The sequence below is a fragment of the Melanaphis sacchari genome, unplaced genomic scaffold (assembly GCF_002803265.2).
Source record: "Melanaphis sacchari strain LSU unplaced genomic scaffold, SCAv2.0 Contig0_pilon_pilon, whole genome shotgun sequence".
Classification (NCBI taxonomy): domain Eukaryota; kingdom Metazoa; phylum Arthropoda; class Insecta; order Hemiptera; family Aphididae; genus Melanaphis; species Melanaphis sacchari.
This window is the reverse complement of record NW_020270366.1, coordinates 22,402,761-22,417,584: the sequence shown is the minus strand read 5'-3', so window position 1 is coordinate 22,417,584 and position 14,824 is coordinate 22,402,761. Positions and strand designations below refer to the sequence as shown.

The 14,824-nt window shown below is 26.6% G+C and overlaps 1 protein-coding gene across 3 annotated transcripts in view; it reads right to left on the bottom strand.

Moving 5' to 3' along the window:
* Positions 1–14,824, bottom strand: part of LOC112601567 (protein artichoke-like) — a 106,072-nt gene that overhangs the window by 45,073 nt on the left and 46,175 nt on the right. The window contains exons 1-2 of one of the 3 annotated variants that reach the window (XM_025349271.1): positions 14,091–14,229; positions 12,642–12,709 (exon numbers count right to left, since the gene is read on the bottom strand). The exons of 1 other annotated variant lie outside the window; for it this stretch is intronic. The gene's annotated coding sequence lies outside the window, so the exon portion shown is untranslated. Of the gene's footprint in view, positions 1–12,641; positions 12,710–14,090; positions 14,230–14,824 lie in introns of those variants that run through there. One more of the 3 variants, XM_025349263.1, reaches the window with a different exon arrangement.

Sequence of the window (14,824 nt, the reverse complement as noted above, 5' to 3'; positions counted from 1 at the left end):
TACACTATAACGAATATAATATGAAAAATAATTTGTCGTCATTTATTGCACTTCAATGGTATTTACAATTTAAACTTGTCATAAAAAGTATTTACGAGATGAAACAATTTTGGTGGAAAATTTTCGTTTAAAACTTTGGTTAACAAACTATTTGGATCGATTTTGAAGAGAAACAGTATGCTATCTATTTACATAATTCCATTATTAATGGAAATTTAATTGTAATAACACCCTTCGAACGCGGTAACATTGATTGCATTTTATTCATTTGTCAACTATTCTGTAAATTATATTTACAAATTATAATATTGAAATACTTAAAAATTGAATACAATTTCACACTTTCGTTTTTATTATTTTATTATACTTACTTGAATGAATGTCTCGGAACATTTATAATATATGATAATTGTGTACTTTGAAAAAAGTTTCAAAATTATTTAACGAAGAGCTTACAGAATATAATATAGTATATATTATATTCGATACTATATTATATTCGAGAATACTATATTATTTGGATTTCATTTATTTTATTCTGTTTTACTCGTTATCGTATCAAATAAAATGAAATAGTTTTTAAATGAAATGCACGTGGAGAATGTAACATAATAAGGTTTTTAGGGTATGTATAACCATAGACGTGCGTAAACTTCAATTTTCTGTCGAGTTTGAACAATAATTAATGTCCCAAACTTGGACAGTGCCTCTAATTTTTTTTTTCAACACATTAATGCACATTATAATTGTAAATTAAAAACTATATAAATAGAATGAAGTTGTGTGCTCACATAATATTAATGTGCTAATTTCTATACAAGTATTTTTGAAGTTAATAAAAAAATTATATAAATACAATTATGCATAAAGAGAAGAAAACTCAATAAAAACATGGTTTAATGAACAAAAAATTATGTATAAATAATATTTTATTATATACACTTAGTTATATAATAATTTTAATTAAAGAATTTTAAATGAATATATGAAATATATATTTCTTATACTATTTTAAATCCATCAATGTTTATGTCAATATTAATACTAGATATTATAGTTTTAGTTCAGTAAACATTAGTTAAGTAACTAATTATTAAGTTAGTCTTAATAATCCTAATATTTAGTACTCCTTAATAATTTATCTTTTACTATTGTTAATTCAGAAGATATCCATTCGCAGGAACAATACTTGTAACTATAGGTATTACACTGAATAATTTCAGTACAGTGAAAAATCCATTAAATTATTTACTTACATTTAATCTAGCCTCAAATGTATTGGTTCATTTTTAGTATTAGTATCTGGTTGAAATTTTATTATGCCCCTAAAGATTCCGGTCGAACCAAGGTTCGGCTGGCTCGCCTCGTGCGCACGCCTATGTGTATAACTATATATTGTTGTAATTGAATAACATAAATAATACATATTAAACTACTGCATATAAGTTAAATAAATATTTATAAACGTTAGACTTCTAACAAACTTCAAGGAAAAATCGTATTCAATTAAATTTAATATAATTCTTTATGATAATACTTTTATGAACAGTAAAAGATTCAGTTTGAAAAAAAAAAATATGCAAAATGTGATTCATCGGGAAATATGTAACTTGATTAAATTTCTACATATTAAAATTTCTCTATAAAATAAAAAAATGTACGTATATAATGTTTACTTTAAATCAATTTGGTTTGAACATCGATATCTTATAAGGAGGTTTTGTGTTTATTGCAGTTGTTTAATAAAATTACGAAAGATTAAACGGTCAAAGAGCAAAACCTGCCAAACGAGGATTTTGAATAAGATTGAAATGGTTTATGGTCCTGACAGAAAGATTAAAACGTAAAATATTTAAAATGAATTAAACAAAAATCCACATTAAACCTTTTTTTTTCCTTCAGCAATTTAATACAACTACACGTTTCAGACAGCTTTCACGGTAATGATGCACTTTAACTGGAAGATATTATACAATAAGAACAAATTTTGTTTCTCGAGAATATAATAAGCTATACAATTTATCATTACACTTACACAATTCAGTCTAAAAAGCAATTAATGTGATTGTTTTAGAACAATATATGTATACCTCGAAAATTCCCTCAGTGTTTTGTCGTGCTTATTGTATAGAAATTAATTATTTTTTAACGGATAAATGTTATGTATTAGAGTTGCAGTTTTAAATATTATTACTTTCTAAGCTACTATTAAGTTCAGTAAAATTATTATGGAAATAAATATTTTACCTATTTTTTTATTATTAAGGTATACATTTCAAGTATACTTAATTACATAGTACAAAATTAATTGTACAGATAATACGGTATCATCATATTTACTTGTAACTAAAAAAAAAAAATAATGAATATTTAAATAAGAGCTAATACAACGTAAATAAATAAAATTCAAATAAATAACTTATAAATTAATTTCTATAGCGAATTCAAATGTGATTTATTTTTTAAATTAAATTAATTAGAACAATAATTAATGACTAGTAAATAAATCATTGGAAGTTGGCATGATCATAATATTTTAAAAACGTACACAAAAACTGCAGACATAGCGTGAAGATTATATTGTGTGGACTATAGAATACAGACTTGTCGTTAATTTGTTACTATTACGAACTGTTGTAGAAAATCAACGTCTTAAAGCATGGCATTCCGATATTGAACCATGTACTGAACTAAATTACCATCTCATAATTAATTATATTTTAATTTGTATTGGTCGCAAATTATTACGTTACACCGATATAATAATGATAATAAATATTATATAATTTAAAATACTGCACTGTGCGGACGGTAAGAAGAATAATATATGCTGACAGTGACATTGTCATTAAGCGACGACAACGACAATGACGACGACTATCGTGACGTGGAAACTTCGACTTGAAATCGGGGCGGGAGATGGAATTATACTAACTACGATTTGATGGGCGAATAGGAGTGAAGGTGAATACCTGCTTTTGTCAAATATTAACGTGCATCGGATAATGTATCTCGGAGGGGTGAAAACAAAATAATAATGATTATAATAAAATAAACATAGAAATTGAAAAAAAAAAAAACGAAAACGAAACGCACATAATCATAAAATATATTACCGCGATAGTACACTCATCCGCGTTTAATCGGTTTTTCTCTTTACGCGCGTTCTCCTCTCGATTACCGTATCCTTCGTCGCACACGTTCGTATTGAATATTACGGTGACCGGATACACACCGTGAACACGACTGCGGCTCTATTATACATAGCAATATATATCACGAGTCTGTGTGTGCGCCATCGGATTTTGGACAAACGATATTAAATATAGTGCATATGTATAGTAAATTATCCTCTGTTCACCGTCAAACCACCTCTCTCCGCCGATCTATAGAATCTATTGTCGTGCTATAAAACCTATAGGCCTGCTCTCGACGACCCAACAATACTCCACCACACCTGCTCGCAAACGATATACACGCGTATTGTTCGTATCTGTGTGTTTAATTTTCATATTTTCGTCACCCCTCGGGCGAAATCATTGCCGAAAAACAATAATAATATGTCAGGACGAGTTTTGGTTGGACAACACTTGACCGGTGTAAGTTAATATACATGTACAAGCCGTAGTAGCAGCTGTATAATTATTATTGTATTTATTTATGTTACCGACTACGATGCAAATTGTATTTCGTTTCACCGCAGTCCTCGCGCACTTTATTTCAACCACCGAGGGCAGTGCACACTATGCGTTCGTCGTTCATTGGTCAATCGTATTATCGTTATTGTTATTGTTGTTGCTTTCTGGCTGTCGTAAACAATGCGGCTTAAAATAATAACTCGCAATGACACGCACTAGAAAATTACACATGTCTACGAGGTAGTTTAGGTGTGTATGGTGTATATGTGGTGTATACTATTATGTTACAAAAATTATCGGAATTCATTGAATACTCTCAAAGCCAAAAAACAATACACAATATAACCTGTGTTTTTCAACCAGAAGGTTAATAAGAGAACAAGTGGTGACTCACCAAGTACGTTCATCTCGCGACGCGTAAGAGTCGAAAAACACGAAAAATAAGAATTTGACATCGCTACCGGTAGAGAAAAATAAAATTCAAAAATGTAAGAACAAAAATAAAAATGACAATATAACACGTCATCATAATAACAATGATATATCATTCGCGTGCCCGTGATGGTACTACCGACACGATACATAGTGGTGTACACGAGAAACGCAGGCACGCACAAGTGTATCAAAAATGCATACACGGTGCGCCGTGTCAACTTTTCCCCTAAAAATTCGATCGCGTGTCACTGCTAATTTATTTTTTATTTTCCGTGACATTTTACAATATTGTTTTATGAAATTTAAATTGAAAAATAGAACTCGACGTTTAAAACTATGTAATTTTGTCAATCAAGACAAATCTATAATAGGTACCTGAATGGCTATATTTTAAGTCGAATATAGTAATTTAAATTAATACGATAATACTTTTGATTACCTAAGTTAAAACTGAAAAATGAAAATTTGCCAATATATATTCAATATGCCTATAAAATATACATAAACACAGTGTTGATAAAATGATGATTAAAAATAATTAAAAAAGTTTTTATAGTAGTTTTTATTCTTAAATTAATTTTATTAAAGTGGTCTGAAATATTAAAATACCATAAAAATAAGCATGTCTTGTAAATTAATAAATATAAACAAAAAATATTTCAAACAATTTATGGTATAAATAGTCAATAATTATAATAATAATAATAATAACAACAATAAAAATTAATGTTAAAATATTTAAAATATTTCACATTAACAATTACATTTGACATTGTGAAAAATATTTTTAATCAAGTTGAACAATAGCATTAGACTTTATCATTATACATTTATTACATTATTTTGAAAAAAAAATAGATTACATATTTTATGGATTTTATCAAAACTAAATAATATTATAAATTCATGTATCAATAATAATAATAATATGCCATACATTAACTTAGGTTATCATATTTATACACATTTAAATTATAATTTTATTATGGTATATTTTCAATAAATATATTAAAATATAAGAAACAATAAATTCCCTATTATCCGAAGAGGTTTTGAGTTGTTTAAATACATTTATTAAAATGAATGATTAGCTTAAAATTGGATCAATATTAAATTTAAAGTATCTAAGTTAAAATAATATATAGAAAATTGGCTTAAATGTAATTAAAGCTATGACAATTACAGTAATATTTTCAAGTTCAATACATCAAAATTAAACTTTTTTTATTTTTTTTATTTTAAACTTAATATTTATCGCAATTAAAAATGTATTTAAATAATAATATTTTATTCAATATATGAATTGAAAAAATAAAATATTAACTCTGTGAATATTCATAAATCATCGCATAATATTAAATTTTAAACACTATAAAGGCTATTACACAAAGTTATTACACATAAAAAAATCAGAGTTTTTTACTTGTATTAAAGCTTTTAATGCATATGAATAATAATTATATAAATACTTACCTAAATATTTTTAATGATAAGTATTTATAATCAAAAAATAAAAAACCCAGGTAAACAACTAAATTAAAGTTAACCGTAAAACTTTTTAATTGCTTTTTTGTATTAAATGTATAAACGTATTAAACATTTAAATTACAGTAAATAAAGTAGCTTAGTGTAGGGGAGATTTTTTTTTTTAAACGTTTAATTAAACACCAAATAACGAGATAATTTTGACTATAAATCGTTGTTTTAATTATTTGTATGCATCTTTTTAATTTTATGTTAACAGCATTCTTGTTTTACATAAATTGTTTAAAAACGTTTAGGAAAACATGTACGTAATAATTATTGTTAAACCTGCACTTAATGAAAATCCACTGAAGAGTAATTAGGGTGAGCTATTTTGTTATTTATTCATAATAATATTATCATAATATTATGCATAGTATTAACACTATTAATTATTGTATTAAAAAATAAATCAACCAAGTGAATTTTAGTTTGAAGCTTATATATTTAATGCTATCATTACGATCGTTAACTAATTATTTTTATAAAATTCAATTTCTCCAATAATATTCAATATTACTCTTATTTAAAATAAACAAAAGTGATTTGATTATTTTGTGTGAAAAAGTATTGGTAAAATTTATCATAACAAAAAAAAATTAATTTAAAATCAATTGCCATAATTATTTTATATATTATATTAAAAACTTTTTTTTTCATTTTATGTAATAAATAGAAAGTTATTTTAGATATATAGCAGAACGAAAATGTTTATATATACGATGAGCACATAAAATAAGTGTCTCGAGTATTTGGAGTCTCTTATCAAAATAAAAAAAATTATATAATATCAAAACACCGCTTCTAGTATATTTTATTGTTACAAATAATTGATTAAATCAGAAATCATTATTTTAAATCATATGATGTATACCTACAGTTTATCAAACACTAATATAAAGTATGGCACGACAGTTGATAAAAATATATCGATTTGAAAAATAATAGGTATTTTAAATGTTTATTAAAACATATGTTTATGTATGCAGTAATTCAGTGTCATATGGTTTACTGACTTTTAAGCATCTATAGATTTTTATCTTTTTTTTTTTTTTTTTTTTATTGAAAATCACTACATGAGGGCCGAACTATTTTCACATTGCTTAACCCTCTATAGATTTTTATCTCTGGTTTCTAGGTATAACGTTATATAGGATAATTTATATTGTTCTAAATAGGTGCCAATTTGTCCTAATAACATTGTTGAATTTATAAATCGCAATAATGAGTTATAAAATATAAAATTACTAAGTTATATTTATATTTGTTTTTAAATAAATTAAGTGAACGAATAACAAAGATATCGCTATAATAATTACATATATAAATTGTATAAATTGGTAAATGACAAAATAGTTTTAAAACTAGTTATACTAGTTAAATCTAAACTGACAGAATTAATGATATATTGGCGGTAAATCGATAACCTATATTAACTCAAGAAAAATGTCAATACATTATCAAAATATTTTGTTACTTCTTTTAAATATTTTGTTCCATTTATAATAATTAAATTATATTTTTCCAATTCATAAAAACGATATAATTTAATAATATTATTTGTTTTTATTTATTTTTTGTAAAATAAGACATATATATTTGAACGTTAAATTGTATTTTTTTTTTTTTAATAAGCTAATTTGAAAAATTGAATTTGTTTTATATATTTAAATCAAATTAAATATATGGCATTTAATTTTTTTTTTCATTTGTATGACCTTCAATACTCTTTGTTAGTATTAATTAGAGTTTTGTTATTTACAAATATATTTATGTTGACTACTCTTGTTTCATGATCATATTATGTAATTTTGTACAAAAGTATTTTATTTCAGTGTTCAATAGCATTCATTACTTTTATCAACAAAAAATTGTACTTATTTTTAATTTTAAAAATAACAGAAACTACCAAAAGTACTATAACATTTTTAATTTAAAGTGCAAAGCGTTTTGTTGAAGTTCAAAAAGGCCAAATAAAAAAAAAATATTTTAGTACACCCATTAATTTTAATTTTTAATTAGTTGGTTAATAATAATAATAATACTTGTTATTAGGAAAACGAAAATAATCTTTTGATAAACATTTAGCAAAAAAGTTAATAGAATTAGTACCAATAGCTGATGTTGAATAATAATAAAATTAAAATAACGTTGGGTTATACACATTTATTAATACGTTGTCATTGAGTAATTTATCATTTTTGTAATGCTTTTATTTATAAATTTAGGAACATGATATTATTAAAAAAGTTAAAATAAAAATAAATATAAAAAAGAAATTAGCTATATGTTTAAATTTGCTTATTTTTAGTAAGAAAAATATACCTAATACATATAAAATGAGAAAATTTTACCAAAACTATTACATTCTTTTCAAATTTTAAAAACCGTTCAACTAAAGTACTTACATGATACTCTTTTACTCATGATGAGTTTAATATATACTTTATTTTAGGAGGGTGTATTCAACTTAAATGTATCACTGAACTTTTACTTAACTAACTCTACTTTAAGTTTTTTAATCGTGCATAGCTATAACCAAAATAAAAAACTCCAAATAGTTTTTGTAAAAAAGTTAACTTATAGTTCCTCGTTTGTGCACTCAAATTCGTTTGTAAAATTAACGAACGTTTAGAGACTAAACATCGTATTTACACTTAATGTATAAGACTCCAAAATTAGTTAGATTAAGAAGTCGTGCTGGCACCAGTAGCTGTATAAATGGCTTATATATCTAGAAATTGTATAATATATCTATGGTTCCGGTCTCTGGTACCTACTTTTTCAAACTATATATATATACATAAATATAAGCTGACCATGATTTCCTAACAACATTACGCAGGTGAAAAGCTCGTATAATAATAATAAAACAAGATTGTTTAGATGTTAGGTTTGTACAGTTTGGCAATGAAAGTTTATTACTGTATGTAGTGTATCAAAGACTGCGATTATAGTGTGTAATAAATAAAATCACCATGTTTGTGAACAACAACAACAACAACGACTATAATAATAGTTTATCGTTGAGTCTGTGTAAGCTAAGGCGCGGTTTCAATCGGCATAGCGCATTAAATGGATGTATATGTTTACTGCGTAGCACTATATTTAGTACTGTACACCGCGCCATTTTTCGGAAATCGATTATTGGATGTTTTTATGTTTTACGTAACGTAGGTTTTATTCGCAGTGTTTTTACTGCGGTCAGCTTACATTTTATGTTCTATATAGCTATCAATGCGCGTGGATATATATATATATATATATATATATAGTATATACCGTGGGTGTGTGTGGGTGTGCTATTGTGTGGTTATATGTACATTTATAAAGTTATATGAGTATTAAGTATACATTGTAAGAGTATAATGCACAAGCGTGCGATCATTCGATGGCAGCGTATTATGACATAATATACTCTAAATTCGGCCAAACGGTCTATAGGTATTTTGCGACGACCTTATGTATATCTCAACTCTTAACGTCAGACTACTAAAGCAAAAAAAAAAAAAAGATGCTACCACTAGTGATGCTGTAACGGTCAAAAGTGTGCCGTTTATATACATTACTATACTACATTTCTATGTTTTCACAAACAAAAAAACTAGTCGTTTTAAATGTAAACATATTAAAAACGTATAGTCACGTTTAATGATGTAGTAAAAATAATGAAAGTATTATGCAAATTAATATTTTAAAATGGGTACTTCCAAATAGTAAAAAATAAAAAAATATGAACATTATTTAATCATTTATTTGATAATTATCTATTAGTTTATTAGATATGTAAATATATTTCAAAAAAGTATAAAAACTTGAATAATAGTAATAGTAATTAATACAAAACAAATAGTTGTCCAATGAAATTACTTAAAAAATAATAAACAAGAAAATTTACTCTCTGTTAAAGATAATAAGATTGTTATTAGTTAAATGAAAAATATAATTAAGTAAATTTGATTTTCAGAAATAGGTAGTTTTTTAAAAGGAAGTTCATTACACAGAAATTTTACTGAATTAGAATAATTTACTAGACGAAACATTATTTTACACCTTCATTAGGTTTTAAAAATATTAAATAATTTAATTTCTGAAAATATATTATTATCATCAAGTGTGCAGAGAAAATTGTTTAAAACTACTTCGATTATAGACAAAAATCTTAAAATATACGACTGACAACAATATAAATTGCATGCAAATTCTAACCGTTCTATAAATCGTATAGTTACACGACTACCTATATCGATAATGATGTAAGATAAATAGCCGACGATAATTCCTAGGCGAATTGAGACAGCTGTACCAGGTAATAGACCGTTTTGAAATACCATTAAATGTGAAAATTATAAGTGGATGACGGGAAAAGACATGTTCTTATTCGTAAAGTGAACGATAACTGTGGTTGAAGTAATATAAATATGATATACAATAAACGCGAATTCTGTCACCACCATCGCAACAAAAACACAACATAATTATATAACTATATATTATAGAGTACGATAGCAGATAGAAAATCAATGTCGATTTCTCGAATTATTAGTGACCTTGTCCAGATCAATAAATTGTTAAAGTCTCCGACTGACAAAAAACAATCATATAATTCGGTGTTAAAACACTATACTATTTACCAAACGCTCATATATGAAATTATTAGGTGTCTAAGTGCCGGAAATCCAATAATAGACCTATTTTCTGTTACAAGTAAAATTTTTTAAGATGAAAAATAATTTACCACGATGTGCCTAATGCATTGCATTATTTTAAATGCGTTTAATATGATATTATTTCTATATTATAAAGCATCACGCATCATACATTACATGTCACATTTTATTTACAGTATCGACTCTATATAAAATCCCATATTGAATCCAAAACTATGCGCGACATATTATTGAGTTATACTGACATAATGACCCTAGAACTCGGCGTGCGGTGATTTCGTATCCTTTTCGTTTTACGGTTATCGACCAAAACGTGTAGAGCTTCGTTTGAAAAGTAAATCTACCCAACATATTGAAGTAACGCGTCACGTAATATAATGTAGTGTATATATCAACTTGACATGCTTTTTTTCTTTTTCTAATGGGTGACGGTGTCATTTAGCAGCCTACAATATCACAATATTATAAAATATATCATTATAATGTAATCTACAAGCGTTCCGGTAATTATTTTAAAAATACAGTAGTTTTCCTAGAAATTTCCGTTTATCATAATATGTGTATAATACAACTTTTCGACACGGAACCGACTGCGCGTTATAGCAGACGACGGCATCTTAAAATATGCCGGAAACAGTTTCATAAAATATGATTTTTCTTGGAGGTGTAGTTATGGGATTTTTAAGTCCTTGTACTCAAACTTGAAGTCCTTAAATTATTTCAATATGCCAAACAAATTTTAATAACGGTTTACGAGTTTCAATGAAAATACATTTGCTTCACGAAAAATAATAACCTAGAAATATACGGGAAATGGACAAAGTTTTATCAAATATAAATGTAATTTAAAATATTAAGACAAGAATAAATATTTGAATAAAAAAATAATATTTTACGCAGTTTAAAATGTCATGTATCAAATTTATGCTCTAATATATAAATAAACACATAATATAGTTGCAATTATATACATATTTTGATTAAACGCTATATATTTTTATATTTTACCTAACATAGCATTAGAATTCTATAGAAATTCTAGGAATTGTACAAACGGTCTCGGCTTAATTTAAAGTAACTTTAAAACTTAATGCATTAATGCCTTAGTTCAACACTTTTCTTGTACACAAACAACTCGAGGCGGTACTCCAAATAAAATAGTGATTTTAGTAATCACTAAACTCATATAAATTATGCGCTGTCAAGCAAATTAGATGACTGAGTCGTTTTTAATCATATTTTTATTACACTGTATAAACAACCTGAAATGTTTTTAGTAGAACTAGCTTTCAATTAATTTTTATCTAGAACAATTAATTTGTTTCAATCAATGATAGTTTTTTAAGTTTAACTAGGTACCTAGTTAAATTTAATGCATGTAATTATCTGATCTATCAGATCAATAACAAAATACTTATCTAATCACTGCAAAAATTGTATGTATCATAAACTGCTACACTAGTTACTTCTGACAAATACTTGATATTAATACAATAAATAATTAATTAATATTATTTTATGCCATAATATTATATATTTATTCTATTTTCTTGGCTGCATTATTTTCTGGTAGCGTTATAGTTGTGCTACAATATCTATATTCTATGTGTCGATACTTCGATATTTCTATTCATTATTTGCGAGCAATAAAGGTCAGTACTTGAAAATTTTTTTTTATTTATAAATTTTATATATAATTTAACTAATCATTTCATTATTAACACCAATAGATTTATTTAAATACTAATTTATTAAACGTATAATACCTAGGTAGTTTATATTTGAATAAACTGACTTTTAAGTTTATATTATAAACCATAAAAAAACTAATTTCTAATTAAGATAGGCATTTAAAAAATTTGAGAAACAAACTTTAATTTCAAACTTCAACAAATTGAAAAATGATTAACTTGTTCAATTTTGCAGTATAGTGATAATGGTGTGGCGAACAATTTTAATGTGCGGCCAAGAGGAGCACATGGTATACAATATATTATTAGAATTTATAATATTATGTGTATACTATACAACATCTGAATTAAAATGTTTTATCCCTATTTCCGGTATATTACCACAGGATCGCGAATTTGTACGTAAAATATAATCATATTATACATAGGTGTATGATATGAATAGTTTCGTTAGGTTAGAGGTACGAGATTCTTGACGAATTCCATCCCAGCCCCCGTTTTGTGCACCTACCTGTAGTCGGCAGTCGTCATCTAATACTTTACTCGGTAGTCCTGTTCATGTGGCGCAATAGCCACAGTGGTCGTATATTGTTTAAACTGCGAATTGCAGCATTTATGTTGGGAAGGGAGGAGGAGTGTTTGTTTGAGAGAATGCTGCAATTATTATTGCATAAATTACTTACGCGTTTCCACGGTACCACGGTAAATGCATAAGAATTTTCAGTCTGTCTACCCCCAAATCACGTCAACGCTGAAACAACAACAGATAGAAATATGAATCAGTGGCATTGTTGAGGACGAAGCTCAGAGACTGCAGCTCTCTCTAATATTTATGGAAAGTTGTAAAATGGTTTTAGTATTCTGTAAACGTATTACGTAAGAACGTAATAATGATTTACTAAAATTGTAATTTAGAAAAAGATTACTGCAAAGTCTAAATCGTGTATTATACCTACAGCATCATCCTAAAAAACTTAAATGGGATTCGAATTAAGCCTCCCTTATGTACGACAGATTACCAGCTCTCTTCAAAATATAAATCCTAGCTATGTCATTGGATATATTGGATTTATATTACAGTTTGTATTGGTAAAAATCTCCAATAATACTAAACTTGAGAGAGAATATAACTATAATTGGTGGCGCTCGTCCTCGATTGATAACGAAAAACGTAAACGTGTTTGCACAGTATAATATAATTAATTATACAAAGTTTCATTGTATAATGCTTATTTTCATTGAATTAGTGTATACGATGTAAATATTAAACACATGCGCTATCTGGGGAAATATGGGGACTTAAAACTAGGAATTTTCAAGCATCGAAATAAATTTTTGATAAGGCAGGCAGTGTACCAAAATTAAAACCGGGTTGTGAATATTTATTTTAAGGCAAGACCGCCTTATTAATACCTCAACTTAAGGTTAAAAAATATTAGTAAAAAATGTCGTGATTTATTGAAGAACTAAAATAATATATAGATTACATAATTTCTGAGGATAAATGTATTCATTACTTTAAAATAAAATTATAGAAAATTTATATTAATTTATTTTATGTTGTACTTACGTATACATATATTATGCTGATAAAGCAGTATTACGTATAAACAAATTAATATTTTATTTCTTCGTACATTAAGCACAGTTTATTTATTGTTGTTAATTTTGACGCGTAGTCTTAAAAAAAGGTAACTTTTTAGAACTACTCAGCATTTAAATAATATAGTAACGCATATATCTCCGAAGTAAACGGTTAGCGCAATAATTAGGGTTCATCAAAACTTATAGATCGCAGCATACTCGTATTTGTTATAATGTTGTTAAAATGAATGCCTATAATTTTTCAAGCATATTAATTATTATCGTCTATGAGATTTAATTATTGGGTAGAGTTACAAAACTGTCTAAACATTTAATGACAACTATATCACACTAGACTAAAATATTATTATATGTTTTTAGTACATTGCAATATTTGTGTCTAGCAAGTAAGTATATTACTCGTATATAGAATATATATTATAAAAAATATGTGAACTGTATTTCAACGATTTTTCTTCCGTCTGCGGACTCCAACATATACACAGATATTACGCCTATACAATTTTTATGTATATAGACATATTCACCTTCCGTCCAGACTCAGCTTACGCGACGTTAATTGGATACATTTGTAAAACTGTCACGCGGAGTAAACAAGCGCTGAAGGTGAAAAAAAATCCCAATCGTTTAAAATATCGATTGGCTCGATTAATATTACGAATAAATGTTTTTTTTTTTCCAGGCATGTACTTATATACTTTAATACGTTTAGATTCACACTTCACATTATGCACACACGAACGAAACCAAAGTGAGACTAGCGACGTGTCATCATCGCCACACATATAATAACGTATTGCTATTTATTTTATTATTATTATTACCCCCGCCTCCCGAGATTTATATTATACATTTCCACCGTTGACGTTCGTTCGCGGGCACATCAATAACTGCATCTCGCATATAGTAAACCCGATTTTGATGTATGCGTGCGATCGTCGTCGACGAAATGGCTGCGGTGCGAAAGAGAGGTAACTTTTTTTATTAAACATATATTACTTGTATAATATATTATATATATTAACAATATTTTTTTAGCAATTTTTTTTTTTTTTTTTGCTCGGCAGCTTAAGTGTTCTGTCAAAACCGATGGGAAGATTTTTTTTCCACGTTTTCCATATATTAATATTATTATTATTATTATTATTATATATTATAGTTCTTTTGCGACTTCCATCGCATACGCTATATATATATACTATCGTTTCTTCGCGTAAACACTTTTAAGGTGGAAATCCCTGAATTGTGTACGCGTGCTTGT